At 43.2% G+C, this 18,675-nt stretch overlaps 20 non-coding genes across 20 annotated transcripts; 9 read left to right on the top strand and 11 right to left on the bottom strand.

Annotated features, from left to right (window-relative positions):
* Positions 1-590: 590 nt before the first annotated feature.
* Positions 591-672, top strand: trnas-gcu (transfer RNA serine (anticodon GCU)). The gene has a single exon. It is a non-coding gene; the product is annotated as a tRNA-Ser (tRNA).
* Positions 673-841: 169 nt separating this feature from the next.
* On the bottom strand, positions 842-982 carry LOC128027838 (U4 spliceosomal RNA). The gene has a single exon (XR_008186836.1). It is a non-coding gene; the product is annotated as a U4 spliceosomal RNA (small nuclear RNA).
* Positions 983-4,139: 3,157 nt separating this feature from the next.
* On the top strand, positions 4,140-4,221 carry trnas-gcu (transfer RNA serine (anticodon GCU)). The gene has a single exon. It is a non-coding gene; the product is annotated as a tRNA-Ser (tRNA).
* A 169-nt stretch (positions 4,222-4,390) lies between these two features.
* Positions 4,391-4,531, bottom strand: LOC128027837 (U4 spliceosomal RNA). The gene has a single exon (XR_008186835.1). It is a non-coding gene; the product is annotated as a U4 spliceosomal RNA (small nuclear RNA).
* A 736-nt stretch (positions 4,532-5,267) lies between these two features.
* trnas-gcu (transfer RNA serine (anticodon GCU)) lies at positions 5,268-5,349 on the top strand. The gene has a single exon. It is a non-coding gene; the product is annotated as a tRNA-Ser (tRNA).
* A 169-nt stretch (positions 5,350-5,518) lies between these two features.
* LOC128027835 (U4 spliceosomal RNA) lies at positions 5,519-5,659 on the bottom strand. Its single transcript, XR_008186834.1, has one exon. It is a non-coding gene; the product is annotated as a U4 spliceosomal RNA (small nuclear RNA).
* A 4,775-nt stretch (positions 5,660-10,434) lies between these two features.
* trnas-gcu (transfer RNA serine (anticodon GCU)) lies at positions 10,435-10,516 on the top strand. The gene has a single exon. It is a non-coding gene; the product is annotated as a tRNA-Ser (tRNA).
* A 169-nt stretch (positions 10,517-10,685) lies between these two features.
* On the bottom strand, positions 10,686-10,826 carry LOC128027834 (U4 spliceosomal RNA). Its single transcript, XR_008186833.1, has one exon. It is a non-coding gene; the product is annotated as a U4 spliceosomal RNA (small nuclear RNA).
* A 736-nt stretch (positions 10,827-11,562) lies between these two features.
* Positions 11,563-11,644, top strand: trnas-gcu (transfer RNA serine (anticodon GCU)). The gene has a single exon. It is a non-coding gene; the product is annotated as a tRNA-Ser (tRNA).
* Positions 11,645-11,813: 169 nt separating this feature from the next.
* Positions 11,814-11,954, bottom strand: LOC128027833 (U4 spliceosomal RNA). The gene has a single exon (XR_008186832.1). It is a non-coding gene; the product is annotated as a U4 spliceosomal RNA (small nuclear RNA).
* Positions 11,955-12,691: 737 nt separating this feature from the next.
* Positions 12,692-12,773, top strand: trnas-gcu (transfer RNA serine (anticodon GCU)). The gene has a single exon. It is a non-coding gene; the product is annotated as a tRNA-Ser (tRNA).
* A 169-nt stretch (positions 12,774-12,942) lies between these two features.
* LOC128027832 (U4 spliceosomal RNA) lies at positions 12,943-13,083 on the bottom strand. Its single transcript, XR_008186831.1, has one exon. It is a non-coding gene; the product is annotated as a U4 spliceosomal RNA (small nuclear RNA).
* An 873-nt stretch (positions 13,084-13,956) lies between these two features.
* Positions 13,957-14,097, bottom strand: LOC128027831 (U4 spliceosomal RNA). Its single transcript, XR_008186830.1, has one exon. It is a non-coding gene; the product is annotated as a U4 spliceosomal RNA (small nuclear RNA).
* A 583-nt stretch (positions 14,098-14,680) lies between these two features.
* On the bottom strand, positions 14,681-14,827 carry LOC128028148 (U4 spliceosomal RNA). Its single transcript, XR_008187131.1, has one exon. It is a non-coding gene; the product is annotated as a U4 spliceosomal RNA (small nuclear RNA).
* Positions 14,828-15,563: 736 nt separating this feature from the next.
* Positions 15,564-15,645, top strand: trnas-gcu (transfer RNA serine (anticodon GCU)). The gene has a single exon. It is a non-coding gene; the product is annotated as a tRNA-Ser (tRNA).
* Positions 15,646-15,801: 156 nt separating this feature from the next.
* Positions 15,802-15,942, bottom strand: LOC128027830 (U4 spliceosomal RNA). Its single transcript, XR_008186829.1, has one exon. It is a non-coding gene; the product is annotated as a U4 spliceosomal RNA (small nuclear RNA).
* Positions 15,943-16,556: 614 nt separating this feature from the next.
* Positions 16,557-16,638, top strand: trnas-gcu (transfer RNA serine (anticodon GCU)). The gene has a single exon. It is a non-coding gene; the product is annotated as a tRNA-Ser (tRNA).
* Positions 16,639-16,807: 169 nt separating this feature from the next.
* On the bottom strand, positions 16,808-16,948 carry LOC128027829 (U4 spliceosomal RNA). The gene has a single exon (XR_008186828.1). It is a non-coding gene; the product is annotated as a U4 spliceosomal RNA (small nuclear RNA).
* A 737-nt stretch (positions 16,949-17,685) lies between these two features.
* trnas-gcu (transfer RNA serine (anticodon GCU)) lies at positions 17,686-17,767 on the top strand. The gene has a single exon. It is a non-coding gene; the product is annotated as a tRNA-Ser (tRNA).
* A 169-nt stretch (positions 17,768-17,936) lies between these two features.
* On the bottom strand, positions 17,937-18,077 carry LOC128027828 (U4 spliceosomal RNA). The gene has a single exon (XR_008186827.1). It is a non-coding gene; the product is annotated as a U4 spliceosomal RNA (small nuclear RNA).
* Between the last annotated feature and the right edge of the window lie 598 nt (positions 18,078-18,675).

Raw genomic sequence — 18,675 nt, 5'->3', positions numbered from 1 at the left:
GAGGTTTGTGAGTTGCTTTCTCGAAGCCCTGGGGGAAGAGACTTATTGGTATCTTGGCAAAAAGGGGTGGAGTGGTAAAGCTCGCGGTTTGGGTCAGTATAGATTCTGTTTGACGAGGCCGCTGGGGGTTGTGTAGGATACTGACGAGTGCAGGGATTGCAAGTTCTGAGGGAGGTCCTGTGTCAAATGTGCTACCCTTTGCTAGACTCAGGTGTTCTCTCAAAACGGCAACGGAGACCAGAACGACAGAGGGCCACAATGACAAGCGCTTGTCTGAGGGTCATGAGATAGGAGCAAGCTCAGCTTTTAAGAGTACAAAGAACATCAGTTATAAATGATGGAAAATGCAGCAGGTGCTGGACAAAGTTCAAACTTTCTAGAGCGCAAGTGTTTAACCTTCTGCATTCGAAAGCTCAAACTAATGGAATATGCTTTGAAATTCTACGTGTTCAACTGTAGGCATATCTCAGCGTACATGTACAAAAATTAACTATACTTTGGTTTCCATGGTGAGCTTCGACATCACAGTGCTAAGAGGTCCTTCATGAAAACCACCCCAGCCCAGAGTTCAGTCAGGTACTCGCACAAGTGACGAGGTGGCCGAGTGGTTAAGGCGATGGACTGCTAATCCATTGTGCTCTGCACGCGTGGGTTCGAATCCCATCCTCGTCGTTCCTTGCTCTGCAGGTTCATCTGCTCTGAACATTTGGTGCACTTTCCTTTTGTTCCACGTTCACCTCATGCAGTGCGATCCAAAAGGGTCGATGATCTGAATCAGCTGTGTTAAATAACGGAAGTACTATTTAAAGGGACGAGACCTGTTCTTCAACAACACAATAAGCTTCAAAAGAAGCTGGCAAAAATTGCCAAGGCTGACTGTATTTCAAGTCATCCTGGCGGGGTATTGGGTAAAGTTTTCAACCAGCAATGATCGCGCCTCGGATGAGCCTCATAGGCTACAATATTGCCTCTGCGAAAGAATGGTGTCAAAGGTCGCGACCTTTCAACTGGACCCATGTGGACGTGGAACGACAGGGTGGTAATTAGCTCAAAACTGAGTGGTGTGTCTACGAATCCAGTAGGCAGTGTGTACGAGAAGCCTTATTTGCTGCTCTCCCTTTACTTAAAGAGGTTTGTGAGTTGCTTTCTCGAAGCCCTGGGGGAAGAGACTTATTGGTATCTTGGCAAAAAGGGGTGGAGTGGTAAAGCTCGCGGTTTGGGTCAGTATAGATTCTGTTTGACGAGGCCCCTGGGGGGTTGGGTAGGATACTGACGAGTGCAGGGAGTGCAAGTTCTGAGGGAGGTCCTGTGTCAAATGTGCTACCCTTTGCTAGACTCAGGTGTTCTCTCAAAACGGCAACGGAGACCAGAACGACAGAGGGCCACAATGACAAGCGCTTGTCTGAGGGTCATGAGATAGGAGCAAGCTCAGCTTTTAAGAGTACAAAGAACATCAGTCATAAATGATGAAAAATGCAGCAGGTGCTGGACAAAGTTCAAACTTTCTAGAGCGCAAGTGTTTAACCTTCTGCATTCGAAAGCTCAAACAAATGGAATATGCTTTGAAATTCTACGTGTTCAACTGTAGGCATATCTCAGCGTACATGTACAAAAATTAACTATACTTTGGTTTCCAGGGTGAGCTTCGACATCACAGTGCTAAGCAGAGGTGTCAAGTAACGAAGTACAAATACTTCGTTACTGTACTTAAGTAGAAATTTGGGGTATCTATACTTTACTTGAGTAATTATTTTTCAGCCGACTTTTTACTTCTACTCCTTACATTTTCACGCAAGTATCTGTACTTTCTACTCCTTACATTTTAAAAATAGCTTCGTTACTGCTATTTTATTTCGGCTTGTTTTCATTCTGGCTTGTCATAATTGAGAAAAAAAAAAATATCCAGATAAATCGCGCCATCCGGATGGAGTGAATTTGATTGTGGTTGGATGAGAAGTATAAACATATACCCTTCCGACACCCTATTGGTTTGTACGCGATCCATCGCACCTGCACATGACACAAATCACAAGGACATAGTCAGTTTTGGGTTCGTTTATCAAAAATTATATTTCTTAAAAGTAGGGTGGAACTGGCTTCCGATCGCCTCAGAGTCAGTCCGCTTAAATTTCATATGAAACCGGCGTCAGACCGCGGTCTCCTCTCTGTCTTTCAGCGCGCTCTGCAATCCGAGCTCAGTGATCAGCCGTGAAACAGTGATTCAATGCGAGCTCAAACAGAGACAGAGGACACAAGGTGTGTGTTTCTCGATAGATTGTTATAATATCCGTATCTGTGCAGTTCTTTGTCATAAATACAGTTTACAAAAGGTCACGAGTGAGCAGTCGGTTTCTCATGATGAGAATCTCATCTAGTATAAAGTTTTCGCTTGTCACCGCGCGCTCATCACAGCCGTTTCCTCCAGCGAAAATCTAGCCCTTAACACATATCGAACGCATACTTTAATTACGCTTATTTAAATATACTTAATACACTACTGTGCAAAAGTCTTAGGCACGTTAGTATTTCCACTTAAAAGAATGGTGTTCGTCATGATGGTGTGTCAGTATAAAATATCAGTTTATATTTCCAAACATCCATTTTGCCGTCGTCAAACTGCTTGTGCATTTAAAATCGCACTAGATTATTATTAAAATTAATGGCAAACTGATTTTTCCTAAGGACACACTACAGCAAAATATATAAATAACTGACTTAAAACACTCTTTTTGGGGTGAAAATACTATATTTTCTTTTCCATAAAACTTTTGCACAGTACTGTATTTTAAAAACGACATTGTTGCTACTTTATAAAGAATGATCATACAGTCATTCACAGAACTGATTAAAGACAGTGACAGACAGCACTCATCTTAACTAAATATCAGAGTGATTGACAGAGATACAGTAGAAACATTATGTGTGGTTTTGTATTAAATAATGACCCAGATTGTGAAATACATTTATTAGCATTAGATTAAGGGAAGCACAACTTGGGAAATGAGAGCATCCAAGCTGAAAAGCTATGGATTTATTTTAAATATTTATAATATTCTCTAATGTTATCCATAGTTTTTTTAGGTTATTTTTTTTAAGTATCGTTTAAGGCACCGTTTAGGCGCCGGTACCGTTTTAAAAGTATCAAAAAAGGCACTGGACCCTTCTTAAAAGTTATTATTTCTCACTGGCTCATTTACCAAATGGGGGCTTTCTCTTCATCCTCCACAAATTAAGCTGTAGCTAGTTCGGTAGCGAGACGTTTTAATAAATTATCGTTTGCGAATGACGACGCGATTGACAATTTTGTGATAACTAGGCTTTACCAACTTTGTAACCCCGAACACTGGACATAGCAGACATATGTACGGAATACAGGAAGCTATCGATCAAGAAGGTATCAGGATTATGAGTTATTTTTAGTTTTTGATTAACAATGTGGATTAATCATTAATTTTGACAGCACTATAATATTTATTGTATATAGACAACCACACAAGAGTAATTGTTACTAAGCCTGCACCAATGTTCTTGTCCATTGCCCTCACAGAGTCCTGCAGCTAAGCTTGGATGTACATTTACATTCCATTAAAGCTTATTGATGACATGCCTCTGAAGTTTGACTTTTTGCACCATAACAATAGTTATTGGCAACTAGTCATCATATCTCTAGCTCTTTAATGTATTTGCATTGTACTAAAATGAGTTCATTTTCAGTGGGCATATATGCGGCTGAAAAAAGGTAGCCTAGCCCTAGTGCATCACAAATATTTCAACATGAACATTTTAATATAACATTATAGTCATTATGGCCTTTAGAAATTTTTTTTTTTTTTTTGAGGAGGTGGGGTAGTGCACAATAGGCCCCTCTGGCACGGCCCAAGCTTTTGTCCTTAATGGCATTTTTTCTTACATTACTTTTACTTTTATACTTTAAGTAGTTTTTTAAACCAGTACTTTTACACTTTTACTTGAGTAACAAGCTTGAGTTGATACTTCAACTTCTACAAAAGTCTTTTTAAACCCTAGTATCTATACTTCTACTTGAGTACTGAAAGCCAATACTTTTGACACCACTGGTGCTAAGAGGTCCTTCATGAAAACCACCCGAGCCCAGAGAGCAGTCAGGAACTCGCACAAGTGACGAGGTGGCCGAGTGGTTAAGGCGATGGACTGCTAATCCATTGTGCTCTGCACGCGTGGGTTCGAATCCCATCCTCGTCGTTCCTTGCTCTGCTCGTTCATCTGCTCTGAACATTTGGTGCACTTTCCTTTTGTTCCACGTTCACCTCATGCAGTGCGATCCAAAAGGGTCGATGATCTGAATCAGCTGTGTTAAATAACGGAAGTACTATTTAAAGGGACGAGACCTGTTCTTCAACAACACAATAAGCTTCAAAAGAAGCTGGCAAAAATTGCCAAGGCTGACTGTATTTCAAGTCATCCTGGCGGGGTATTGGGTAAAGTTTTCAACCAGCAATGATCGCGCCTCGGATGAGCCTCATAGGCTACAATATTGCCTCTGCGAAAGAATGGTGTCAAAGGTCGCGACCTTTCAACTGGACCCATGTGGACGTGGAACGACAGGGTGGTAATTGGCTCCAAACTGCGTGGTGTGTCTACGAATCCAGTAGGCAGTATGTACGAGAAGCCTTATTTGCTGCTCTCCCTTTACTTAAAGAGGTTTGTGAGTTGCTTTCTCGAAGCCCTGGGGGAAGAGACTTATTGGTATCTTGGCAAAAAGGGGTGGAGTGGTAAAGCTCGCGGTTTGGGTCAGTATAGATTCTGTTTGACGAGGCCGCTGGGGGTTGTGTAGGATACTGACGAGTGCAGGGAGTGCAAGTTCTGAGGGAGGTCCTGTGTCAAATGTGCTACCCTTTGCTAGACTCAGGTGTTCTCTCAAAACGGCAACGGAGACCAGAACGACAGAGGGCCACAATGACAAGCGCTTGTCTGAGGGTCATGAGATAGGAGCAAGCTCAGCTTTTAAGAGTACAAAGAACATCAGTCATAAATGATGGAAAATGCAGCAGGTGCTGGACAAAGTTCAAACTTTCTAGAGCGCAAGTGTTTAACCTTCTGCATTCGAAAGCTCAAACTAATGGAATATGCTTTGAAATTCTACGTGTTCAACTGTAGGCATATCTCAGCGTACATGTACAAAAATTAACTATACTTTGGTTTCCATGGTGAGCTTCGACATCACAGTGCTAAGAGGTCCTTCATGAAAACCACCCCAGCCCAGAGTTCAGTCAGGTACTCGCACAAGTGACGAGGTGGCCGAGTGGTTAAGGCGATGGACTGCTAATCCATTGTGCTCTGCACGCGTGGGTTCGAATCCCATCCTCGTCGTTCCTTGCTCTGCAGGTTCATCTGCTCTGAACATTTGGTGCACTTTCCTTTTGTTCCACGTTCACCTCATGCAGTGCGATCCAAAAGGGTCGATGATCTGAATCAGCTGTGTTAAATAACGGAAGTACTATTTAAAGGGACGAGACCTGTTCTTCAACAACACAATAAGCTTCAAAAGAAGCTGGCAAAAATTGCCAAGGCTGACTGTATTTCAAGTCATCCTGGCGGGGTATTGGGTAAAGTTTTCAACCAGCAATGATCGCGCCTCGGATGAGCCTCATAGGCTACAATATTGCCTCTGCGAAAGAATGGTGTCAAAGGTCGCGACCTTTCAACTGGACCCATGTGGACGTGGAACGACAGGGTGGTAATTGGCTCCAAACTGCGTGGTGTGTCTACGAATCCAGTAGGCAGTATGTACGAGAAGCCTTATTTGCTGCTCTCCCTTTACTTAAAGAGGTTTTTGAGTTGCTTTCTCGAAGCCCTGGGGGAAGAGACTTATTGGTATCTTGGCAAAAAGGGGTGGAGTGGTAAAGCTCGCGGTTTGGGTCAGTATAGATTCTGTTTGACGAGGCCCCTGGGGGGTTGGGTAGGATACTGACGAGTGCAGGGAGTGCAAGTTCTGAGGGAGGTCCTGTGTCAAATGTGCTACCCTTTGCTAGACTCAGGTGTTCTCTCAAAACGGCAACGGAGACCAGAACGACAGAGGGCCACAATGACAAGCGCTTGTCTGAGGGTCATGAGATAGGAGCAAGCTCAGCTTTTAAGAGTACAAAGAACATCAGTCATAAATGATGAAAAATGCAGCAGGTGCTGGACAAAGTTCAAACTTTCTAGAGCGCAAGTGTTTAACCTTCTGCATTCGAAAGCTCAAACAAATGGAATATGCTTTGAAATTCTACGTGTTCAACTGTAGGCATATCTCAGCGTACATGTACAAAAATTAACTATACTTTGGTTTCCAGGGTGAGCTTCGACATCACAGTGCTAAGCAGAGGTGTCAAGTAACGAAGTACAAATACTTCGTTACTGTACTTAAGTAGAAATTTGGGGTATCTATACTTTACTTGAGTAATTATTTTTCAGCCGACTTTTTACTTCTACTCCTTACATTTTCACGCAAGTATCTGTACTTTCTACTCCTTACATTTTAAAAATAGCTTCGTTACTGCTATTTTATTTCGGCTTGTTTTCATTCTGGCTTGTCATAATTGAGAAAAAAAAATATCCAGATAAATCGCGCCATCCGGATGGAGTGAATTTGATTGTGGTTGGATGAGAAGTATAAACATATACCCTTCCGACACCCTATTGGTTTGTACGCGATCCATCGCACCTGCACATGACACAAATCACAAGGACATAGTCAGTTTTGGGTTTGTTTATCAAAAATTATATTTCTTAAAAGTAGGGTGGAACTGGCTTCCGATCGCCTCAGAGTCAGTCCGCTTAAATTTCATATGAAACCGGCGTCAGACCGCGGTCTCCTCTCTGTCTTTCAGCGCGCTCTGCAATCCGAGCTCAGTGATCAGCCGTGAAACAGTGATTCAATGCGAGCTCAAACAGAGACAGAGGACACAAGGTGTGTGTTTCTCGATAGATTGTTATAATATCCGTATCTGTGCAGTTCTTTGTCATAAATACAGTTTACAAAAGGTCACGAGTGAGCAGTCGGTTTCTCATGATGAGAATCTCATCTAGTATAAAGTTTTCGCTTGTCACCGCGCGCTCATCACAGCCGTTTCCTCCAGCGAAAATCTAGCCCTTAACACATATCGAACGCATACTTTAATTACTCTTATTTAAATATACTTAATACACTACTGTGCAAAAGTCTTAGGCACGTTAGTATTTCCACTTAAAAGAATGGTGTTCGTCATGATGGTGTGTCAGTATAAAATATCAGTTTATATTTCCAAACATCCATTTTGCCGTCGTCAAACTGCTTGTGCATTTAAAATCGCACTAGATTATTATTAAAATTAATGGCAAACTGATTTTTCCTAAGGACACACTACAGCAAAATATATAAATAACTGACTTAAAACACTCTTTTTGGGGTGAAAATACTATATTTTCTTTTCCATAAAACTTTTGCACAGTACTGTATTTTAAAAACGACATTGTTGCTACTTTATAAAGAATGATCATACAGTCATTCACAGAACTGATTAAAGACAGTGACAGACAGCACTCATCTTAACTAAATATCAGAGTGATTGACAGAGATACAGTAGAAACATTATGTGTGGTTTTGTATTAAATAATGACCCAGATTGTGAAATACATTTATTAGCATTAGATTAAGGGAAGCACAACTTGGGAAATGAGAGCATCCAAGCTGAAAAGCTATGGATTTATTTTAAATATTTATAATATTCTCTAATGTTATCCATAGTTTTTTTAGGTTATTTTTTTTAAGTATCGTTTAAGGCACCGTTTAGGCGCCGGTACCGTTTTAAAAGTATCAAAAAAGGCACTGGACCCTTCTTAAAAGTTATTATTTCTCACTGGCTCATTTACCAAATGGGGGCTTTCTCTTCATCCTCCACAAATTAAGCTGTAGCTAGTTCGGTAGCGAGACGTTTTAATAAATTATCGTTTGCGGACAGAGGTGTCAAGTAACGAAGTACAAATACTTCGTTACTGTACTTAAGTAGAAATTTGGGGTATCTATACTTTACTTGAGTAATTATTTTTCAGCCGACTTTTTACTTCTACTCCTTACATTTTCACGCAAGTATCTGTACTTTCTACTCCTTACATTTTAAAAATAGCTTCGTTACTGCTATTTTATTTCGGCTTGTTTTCATTCTGGCTTGTCATAATTGAGAAAAAAAAAAATATCCAGATAAATCGCGCCATCCGGATGGAGTGAATTTGATTGTGGTTGGATGAGAAGTATAAACATATACCCTTCCGACACCCTATTGGTTTGTACGCGATCCATCGCACCTGCACATGACACAAATCACAAGGACATAGTCAGTTTTGGGTTCGTTTATCAAAAATTATATTTCTTAAAAGTAGGGTGGAACTGGCTTCCGATCGCCTCAGAGTCAGTCCGCTTAAATTTCATATGAAACCGGCGTCAGACCGCGGTCTCCTCTCTGTCTTTCAGCGCGCTCTGCAATCCGAGCTCAGTGATCAGCCGTGAAACAGTGATTCAATGCGAGCTCAAACAGAGACAGAGGACACAAGGTGTGTGTTTCTCGATAGATTGTTATAATATCCGTATCTGTGCAGTTCTTTGTCATAAATACAGTTTACAAAAGGTCACGAGTGAGCAGTCGGTTTCTCATGATGAGAATCTCATCTAGTATAAAGTTTTCGCTTGTCACCGCGCGCTCATCACAGCCGTTTCCTCCAGCGAAAATCTAGCCCTTAACACATATCGAACGCATACTTTAATTACGCTTATTTAAATATACTTAATACACTACTGTGCCAAAGTCTTAGGCACGTTAGTATTTCCACTTAAAAGAATGGTGTTCGTCATGATGGTGTGTCAGTATAAAATATCAGTTTATATTTCCAAACATCCATTTTGCCGTCGTCAAACTGCTTGTGCATTTAAAATCGCACTAGATTATTATTAAAATTAATGGCAAACTGATTTTTCCTAAGGACACACTACAGCAAAATATATAAATAACTGACTTAAAACACTCTTTTTGGGGTGAAAATACTATATTTTCTTTTCCATAAAACTTTTGCACAGTACTGTATTTTAAAAACGACATTGTTGCTACTTTATAAAGAATGATCATACAGTCATTCACAGAACTGATTAAAGACAGTGACAGACAGCACTCATCTTAACTAAATATCAGAGTGATTGACAGAGATACAGTAGAAACATTATGTGTGGTTTTGTATTAAATAATGACCCAGATTGTGAAATACATTTATTAGCATTAGATTAAGGGAAGCACAACTTGGGAAATGAGAGCATCCAAGCTGAAAAGCTATGGATTTATTTTAAATATTTATAATATTCTCTAATGTTATCCATAGTTTTTTTAGGTTATTTTTTTTAAGTATCGTTTAAGGCACCGTTTAGGCGCCGGTACCGTTTTAAAAGTATCAAAAAAGGCACTGGACCCTTCTTAAAAGTTATTATTTCTCACTGGCTCATTTACCAAATGGGGGCTTTCTCTTCATCCTCCACAAATTAAGCTGTAGCTAGTTCGGTAGCGAGACGTTTTAATAAATTATCGTTTGCGAATGACGACGCGATTGACAATTTTGTGATAACTAGGCTTTACCAACTTTGTAACCCCGAACACTGGACATAGCAGACATATGTACGGAATACAGGAAGCTATCGATCAAGAAGGTATCAGGATTATGAGTTATTTTTAGTTTTTGATTAACAATGTGGATTAATCATTAATTTTGACAGCACTATAATATTTATTGTATATAGACAACCACACAAGAGTAATTGTTACTAAGCCTGCACCAATGTTCTTGTCCATTGCCCTCACAGAGTCCTGCAGCTAAGCTTGGATGTACATTTACATTCCATTAAAGCTTATTGATGACATGCCTCTGAAGTTTGACTTTTTGCACCATAACAATAGTTATTGGCAACTAGTCATCATATCTCTAGCTCTTTAATGTATTTGCATTGTACTAAAATGAGTTCATTTTCAGTGGGCATATATGCGGCTGAAAAAAGGTAGCCTAGCCCTAGTGCATCACAAATATTTCAACATGAACATTTTAATATAACATTATAGTCATTATGGCCTTTAGAAATTTTTTTTTTTTTTTTTGAGGAGGTGGGGTAGTGCACAATAGGCCCCTCTGGCACGGCCCAAGCTTTTGTCCTTAATGGCATTTTTTCTTACATTACTTTTACTTTTATACTTTAAGTAGTTTTTTAAACCAGTACTTTTACACTTTTACTTGAGTAACAAGCTTGAGTTGATACTTCAACTTCTACAAAAGTCTTTTTAAACCCTAGTATCTATACTTCTACTTGAGTACTGAAAGCCAATACTTTTGACACCACTGGTGCTAAGAGGTCCTTCATGAAAACCACCCGAGCCCAGAGAGCAGTCAGGAACTCGCACAAGTGACGAGGTGGCCGAGTGGTTAAGGCGATGGACTGCTAATCCATTGTGCTCTGCACGCGTGGGTTCGAATCCCATCCTCGTCGTTCCTTGCTCTGCTCGTTCATCTGCTCTGAACATTTGGTGCACTTTCCTTTTGTTCCACGTTCACCTCATGCAGTGCGATCCAAAAGGGTCGATGATCTGAATCAGCTGTGTTAAATAACGGAAGTACTATTTAAAGGGACGAGACCTGTTCTTCAACAACACAATAAGCTTCAAAAGAAGCTGGCAAAAATTGCCAAGGCTGACTGTATTTCAAGTCATCCTGGCGGGGTATTGGGTAAAGTTTTCAACCAGCAATGATCGCGCCTCGGATGAGCCTCATAGGCTACAATATTGCCTCTGCGAAAGAATGGTGTCAAAGGTCGCGACCTTTCAACTGGACCCATGTGGACGTGGAACGACAGGGTGGTAATTGGCTCCAAACTGCGTGGTGTGTCTACGAATCCAGTAGGCAGTATGTACGAGAAGCCTTATTTGCTGCTCTCCCTTTACTTAAAGAGGTTTGTGAGTTGCTTTCTCGAAGCCCTGGGGGAAGAGACTTATTGGTATCTTGGCAAAAAGGGGTGGAGTGGTAAAGCTCGCGGTTTGGGTCAGTATAGATTCTGTTTGACGAGGCCGCTGGGGGTTGTGTAGGATACTGACGAGTGCAGGGAGTGCAAGTTCTGAGGGAGGTCCTGTGTCAAATGTGCTACCCTTTGCTAGACTCAGGTGTTCTCTCAAAACGGCAACGGAGACCAGAACGACAGAGGGCCACAATGACAAGCGCTTGTCTGAGGGTCATGAGATAGGAGCAAGCTCAGCTTTTAAGAGTACAAAGAACATCAGTCATAAATGATGGAAAATGCAGCAGGTGCTGGACAAAGTTCAAACTTTCTAGAGCGCAAGTGTTTAACCTTCTGCATTCGAAAGCTCAAACTAATGGAATATGCTTTGAAATTCTACGTGTTCAACTGTAGGCATATCTCAGCGTACATGTACAAAAATTAACTATACTTTGGTTTCCATGGTGAGCTTCGACATCACAGTGCTAAGAGGTCCTTCATGAAAACCACCGCAGCCCAGAGTTCAGTCAGGTACTCGCACAAGTGACGAGGTGGCCGAGTGGTTAAGGCGATGGACTGCTAATCCATTGTGCTCTGCACGCGTGGGTTCGAATCCCATCCTCGTCGTTCCTTGCTCTGCAGGTTCATCTGCTCTGAACATTTGGTGCACTTTCCTTTTGTTCCACGTTCACCTCATGCAGTGCGATCCAAAAGGGTCGATGATCTGAATCAGCTGTGTTAAATAACGGAAGTACTATTTAAAGGGACGAGACCTGTTCTTCAACAACACAATAAGCTTCAAAAGAAGCTGGCAAAAATTGCCAAGGCTGACTGTATTTCAAGTCATCCTGGCGGGGTATTGGGTAAAGTTTTCAACCAGCAATGATCGCGCCTCGGATGAGCCTCATAGGCTACAATATTGCCTCTGCGAAAGAATGGTGTCAAAGGTCGCGACCTTTCAACTGGACCCATGTGGACGTGGAACGACAGGGTGGTAATTGGCTCCAAACTGCGTGGTGTGTCTACGAATCCAGTAGGCAGTATGTACGAGAAGCCTTATTTGCTGCTCTCCCTTTACTTAAAGAGGTTTTTGAGTTGCTTTCTCGAAGCCCTGGGGGAAGAGACTTATTGGTATCTTGGCAAAAAGGGGTGGAGTGGTAAAGCTCGCGGTTTGGGTCAGTATAGATTCTGTTTGACGAGGCCCCTGGGGGGTTGGGTAGGATACTGACGAGTGCAGGGAGTGCAAGTTCTGAGGGAGGTCCTGTGTCAAATGTGCTACCCTTTGCTAGACTCAGGTGTTCTCTCAAAACGGCAACGGAGACCAGAATGACAGAGGGCCACAATGACAAGCGCTTGTCTGAGGGTCATGAGATAGGAGCAAGCTCAGCTTTTAAGAGTACAAAGAACATCAGTCATAAATGATGAAAAATGCAGCAGGTGCTGGACAAAGTTCAAACTTTCTAGAGCGCAAGTGTTTAACCTTCTGCATTCGAAAGCTCAAACAAATGGAATATGCTTTGAAATTCTACGTGTTCAACTGTAGGCATATCTCAGCGTACATGTACAAAAATTAACTATACTTTGGTTTCCAGGGTGAGCTTCGACATCACAGTGCTAAGAGGTCCTTCATGAAAACCACCCGAGCCCAGAGAGCAGTCAGGAACTCGCACAAGTGACGAGGTGGCCGAGTGGTTAAGGCGATGGACTGCTAATCCATTGTGCTCTACACGCGTGGGTTCGAATCCCATCCTCGTCGTTCCTTGCTCTGCTCGTTCATCTGCTCTGCACATTTGGTGCACTTTCCTTTTGTTCCACGTTCACCTCATGCAGTGCGATCCAAAAGGGTCGATGATCTGAATCAGCTGTGTTAAATAACGGAAGTACTATTTAAAGGGACGAGACCTGTTCTTCAACAACACAATAAGCTTCAAAAGAAGCTGGCAAAAATTGCCAAGGCTGACTGTATTTCAAGTCATCCTGGCGGGGTATTGGGTAAAGTTTTCAACCAGCAATGATCGCGCCTCGGATGAGCCTCATAGGCTACAATATTGCCTCTGCGAAAGAATGGTGTCAAAGGTTGCGACCTTTCAACTGGACCCATGTGGACGTGGAACGACAGGGTGGTGATTGGCTCCAAACTGCGTGGTGTGTCTACGAATCCAGTAGGCAGTATGTACGAGAAGCCTTATTTGCTGCTCTCCCTTTACTTAAAGAGGTTTGTGAGTTGCTTTCTCGAAGCCCTGGGGGAAGAGACTTATTGGTATCTTGGCAAAAAGGGGTGCTACCATTTGCTAGACTCAGGTGTTCTCTCAATACGGCAACGGAGACCAGAACGACAGAGGGCCACAATGACAAGCGCTTGTCTGAGGGTCATTAGATAGGAGCAAGCTCAGCTTTTAAGAGTACAAAGAACATCAGTCATAAATGATGAAAAATGCAGCAGGTGCTGGACAAAGTTCAAACTTTCTAGAGCGCACGTGTTTAACCTTCTGCATTCGAAAGCTCAAACAAATGGAATATGCTTTGAAATTCTACGTGTTCAACTGTAGGCATATCTCAGCGTACATGTACAAAAATTAACTATACTTTGGTTTCCAGGGTGAGCTTCGACATCACAGTGCTAAGAGGTCCTTCATGAAAACCACCCGAGCCCAGAGAGCAGTCAGGAACTCGCACAAGTGACGAGGTGGCCGAGTGGTTAAGGCGCTTTTACTCTTAAAAGCTAATCCATTGTGCTCTACACGCGTGGGTTCGAATCCCATCCTCGTCGTTCCTTGCTCTGCTCGTTCATCTGCTCTGCACATTTGGTGCACTTTCCTTTTGTTCCACGTTCACCTCATGCAGTGCGATCCAAAAGGGTCGATGATCTGAATCAGCTGTGTTAAATAACGGAAGTACTATTTAAAGGGACGAGACCTGTTCTTCAACAACACAATAAGCTTCAAAAGAAGCTGGCAAAAATTGCCAAGGCTGACTGTATTTCAAGTCATCCTGGCGGGGTATTGGGTAAAGTTTTCAACCAGCAATGATCGCGCCTCGGATGAGCCTCATAGGCTACAATATTGCCTCTGCGAAAGAATGGTGTCAAAGGTCGCGACCTTTCAACTGGACCCATGTGGACGTGGAACGACAGGGTGGTAATTAGCTCAAAACTGCGTGGTGTGTCTACGAATCCAGTAGGCAGTGTGTACGAGAAGCCTTATTTGCTGCTCTCCCTTTACTTAAAGAGGTTTGTGAGTTGCTTTCTCGAAGCCCTGGGGGAAGAGACTTATTGGTATCTTGGCAAAAAGGGGTGCTACCATTTGCTAGACTCAGGTGTTCTCTCAATACGGCAACGGAGACCAGAACGACAGAGGGCCACAATGACAAGCGCTTGTCTGAGGGTCATTAGATAGGAGCAAGCTCAGCTTTTAAGAGTACAAAGAACATCAGTCATAAATGATGAAAAATGCAGCAGGTGCTGGACAAAGTTCAAACTTTCTAGAGCGCAAGTGTTTAACCTTCTGCATTCGAAAGCTCAAACAAATGGAATATGCTTTGAAATTCTACGTGTTCAACTGTAGGCATATCTCAGCGTACATGTACAAAAATTAACTATACTTTGGTTTCCAGGGTGAGCTTCGACATCACAGTGCTAAGAGGTCCTTCATGAAAACCACCCGAGCCCAGAGAGCAGTCAGGAACTCGCACAAGTGACGAGGTGACTGTATTTCAAGTCATCCTGGCGGGGTATTGGGTAAAGTTTTCAACCAGCAATGATCGCGCCTCGGATGAGCCTCATAGGCTACAATATTGCCTCTGCGAAAGAATGGTGTCAAAGGTCGCGACCTTTCAACTGGACCCATGTGGACGTGGAACGACAGGGTGGTAATTAGCTCAAAACTGCGTGGTGTGTCTACGAAACCAGTAGGCAGTGTGTACGAGAAGCCTTATTTGCTGCTCTCACTTTACTTAAAGAGGTTTGTGAGTTGCTTTCTCGAAGCCCTGGGGGAAGAGACTTATTGGTATCTTGGCAAAAAGGGGTGGAGTGGTAAAGCTCGCGGTTTGGGTCAGTATAGATTCTGTTTGACGAGGCCGCTGGGGGTTGTGTAGGATACTGACGAAAGCAGGGAGTGCAAGTTCTGAGGGAGGTCCTGTGTCAAATGTGCTACCCTTTGCTAGACTCAGGTGTTCTCTCAAAACGGCAACGGAGACCAGAACGACAGAGGGCCACAATGACAAGCGCTTGTCTGAGGGTCATGAGATAGGAGCAAGCTCAGCTTTTAAGAGTACAAAGAACATCAGTCATAAATGATGGAAAATGCAGCAGGTGCTGGACAAAGTTCAAACTTTCTAGAGCGCAAGTGTTTAACCTTCTGCATTCGAAAGCTCAAACAAATGGAATATGCTTTGAAATTCTACGTGTTCAACTGTAGGCATATCTCAGCGTACATGTACAAAAATTAACTATACTTTGGTTTCCAGGGTGAGCTTCGACATCACAGTGCTAAGAGGTCCTTCATGAAAACCACCCGAGCCCAGAGAGCAGTCAGGAACTCGCACAAGTGACGAGGTGGCCGAGTGGTTAAGGCGATGGACTGCTAATCCATTGTGCTCTGCACGCGTGGGTTCGAATCCCATCCTCGTCGTTCCTTGCTCTGCTCGTACATTTGGTGCACTTTCCTTTTGTTCCACCTTCACCTCATGCAGTGCGATCCAAAAGGGTCGATGATCTGAATCAGCTGTGTTAAATAACGGAAGTACTATTTAAAGGGACGAGACCTGTTCTTCAACAACACAATAAGCTTCAAAAGAAGCTGGCAAAAATTGCCAAGGCTGACTGTATTTCAAGTCATCCTGGCGGGGTATTGGGTAAAGTTTTCAACCAGCAATGATCGCGCCTCGGATGAGCCTCATAGGCTACAATATTGCCTCTGCGAAAGAATGGTGTCAAAGGTCGCGACCTTTCAACTGGACCCATGTGGACGTGGAACGACAGGGTGGTAATTAGCTCAAAACTGCGTGGTGTGTCTACGAATCCAGTAGGCAGTGTGTACGAGAAGCCTTATTTGCTGCTCTCCCTTTACTTAAAGAGGTTTGTGAGTTGCTTTCTCGAAGCCCTGGGGGAAGAGACTTATTGGTATCTTGGCAAAAAGGGGTGCTACCATTTGCTAGACTCAGGTGTTCTCTCAATACGGCAACGGAGACCAGAACGACAGAGGGCCACAATGACAAGCGCTTGTCTGAGGGTCATTAGATAGGAGCAAGCTCAGCTTTTAAGAGTACAAAGAACATCAGTCATAAATGATGAAAAATGCAGCAGGTGCTGGACAAAGTTCAAACTTTCTAGAGCGCACGTGTTTAACCTTCTGCATTCGAAAGCTCAAACAAATGGAATATGCTTTGAAATTCTACGTGTTCAACTGTAGGCATATCTCAGCGTACATGTACAAAAATTAACTATACTTTGGTTTCCAGGGTGAGCTTCGACATCACAGTGCTAAGAGGTCCTTCATGAAAACCACCCGAGCCCAGAGAGCAGTCAGGAACTCGCACAAGTGACGAGGTGGCCGAGTGGTTAAGGCGATGGACTGCTAATCCATTGTGCTCTACACGCGTGGGTTCGAATCCCATCCTCGTCGTTCCTTGCTCTGCTCGTTCATCTGCTCTGCACATTTGGTGCACTTTCCTTTTGTTCCACGTTCACCTCATGCAGTGCGATCCAAAAGGGTCGATGATCTGAATCAGCTGTGTTAAATAACGGAAGTACTATTTAAAGGGACGAGACCTGTTCTTCAACAACACAATAAGCTTCAAAAGAAGCTGGCAAAAATTGCCAAGGCTGACTGTATTTCAAGTCATCCTGGCGGGGTATTGGGTAAAGTTTTCAACCAGCAATGATCGCGCCTCGGATGAGCCTCATAGGCTACAATATTGCCTCTGCGAAAGAATGGTGTCAAAGGTCGCGACCTTTCAACTGGACCCATGTGGACGTGGAACGACAGGGTGGTGATTGGCTCCAAACTGCGTGGTGTGTCTACGAATCCAGTAGGCAGTATGTACGAGAAGCCTTATTTGCTGCTCTCCCTTTACTTAAAGAGGTTTGTGAGTTGCTTTCTCGAAGCCCTGGGGGAAGAGACTTATTGGTATCTTGGCAAAAAGGGGTGGAGTGGTAAAGCTCGCGGTTTGGGTCAGTATAGATTCTGTTTGACGAGGCCCCTGGGGGGTTGGGTAGGATACTGACGAGTGCAGGGAGTGCAAGTTCTGAGGGAGGTCCTGTGTCAAATGTGCTACCCTTTGCTAGACTCAGGTGTTCTCTCAAAACGGCAACGGAGACCAGAACGACAGAGGGCCACAATGACAAGCGCTTGTCTGAGGGTCATGATATAGGAGCAAGCTCAGCTTTTAAGAGTACAAAGAACATCAGTCATAAATGATGAAAAATGCAGCAGGTGCTGGACAAAGTTCAAACTTTCTAGAGCGCAAGTGTTTAACCTTCTGCATTCGAAAGCTCAAACAAATGGAATATGCTTTGAAATTCTACGTGTTCAACTGTAGGCATATCTCAGCGTACATGTACAAAAATTAACTATACTTTGGTTTCCATGGTGAGCTTCGACATCACAGTGCTAAGAGGTCCTTCATGAAAACCACCCCAGCCCAGAGTTCAGTCAGGTACTCGCACAAGTGACGAGGTGGCCGAGTGGTTAAGGCGATGGACTGCTAATCCATTGTGCTCTGCACGCGTGGGTTCGAATCCCATCCTCGTCGTTCCTTGCTCTGCAGGTTCATCTGCTCTGAACATTTGGTGCACTTTCCTTTTGTTCCACGTTCACCTCATGCAGTGCGATCCAAAAGGGTCGATGATCTGAATCAGCTGTGTTAAATAACGGAAGTACTATTTAAAGGGACGAGACCTGTTCTTCAACAACACAATAAGCTTCAAAAGAAGCTGGCAAAAATTGCCAAGGCTGACTGTATTTCAAGTCATCCTGGCGGGGTATTGGGTAAAGTTTTCAACCAGCAATGATCGCGCCTCGGATGAGCCTCATAGGCTACAATATTGCCTCTGCGAAAGAATGGTGTCAAAGGTCGCGACCTTTCAACTGGACCCATGTGGACGTGGAACGACAGGGTGGTAATTAGCTCAAAACTGCGTGGTGTGTCTACGAATCCAGTAGGCAGTGTGTACGAGAAGCCTTATTTGCTGCTCTCACTTTACTTAAAGAGGTTTGTGAGTTGCTTTCTCGAAGCCCTGGGGGAAGAGACTTATTGGTATCTTGGCAAAAAGGGGTGGAGTGGTAAAGCTCGCGGTTTGGGTCAGTATAGATTCTGTTTGACGAGGCCGCTGGGGGTTGTGTAGGATACTGACGAAAGCAGGGAGTGCAAGTTCTGAGGGAGGTCCTGTGTCAAATGTGCTACCCTTTGCTAGACTCAGGTGTTCTCTCAAAACGGCAACGGAGACCAGAACGACAGAGGGCCACAATGACAAGCGCTTGTCTGAGGGTCATGAGATAGGAGCAAGCTCAGCTTTTAAGAGTACAAAGAACATCAGTCATAAATGATGGAAAATGCAGCAGGTGCTGGACAAAGTTCAAACTTTCTAGAGCGCAAGTGTTTAACCTTCTGCATTCGAAAGCTCAAACAAATGGAATATGCTTTGAAATTCTACGTGTTCA

Source organism: Carassius gibelio, chromosome A14 (assembly GCF_023724105.1).
Source record: "Carassius gibelio isolate Cgi1373 ecotype wild population from Czech Republic chromosome A14, carGib1.2-hapl.c, whole genome shotgun sequence".
NCBI lineage: Eukaryota > Metazoa > Chordata > Actinopteri > Cypriniformes > Cyprinidae > Carassius > Carassius gibelio.
Note: the sequence above shows the minus strand (reverse complement) of the source record. Positions and strands in the feature narration are given on the sequence as shown.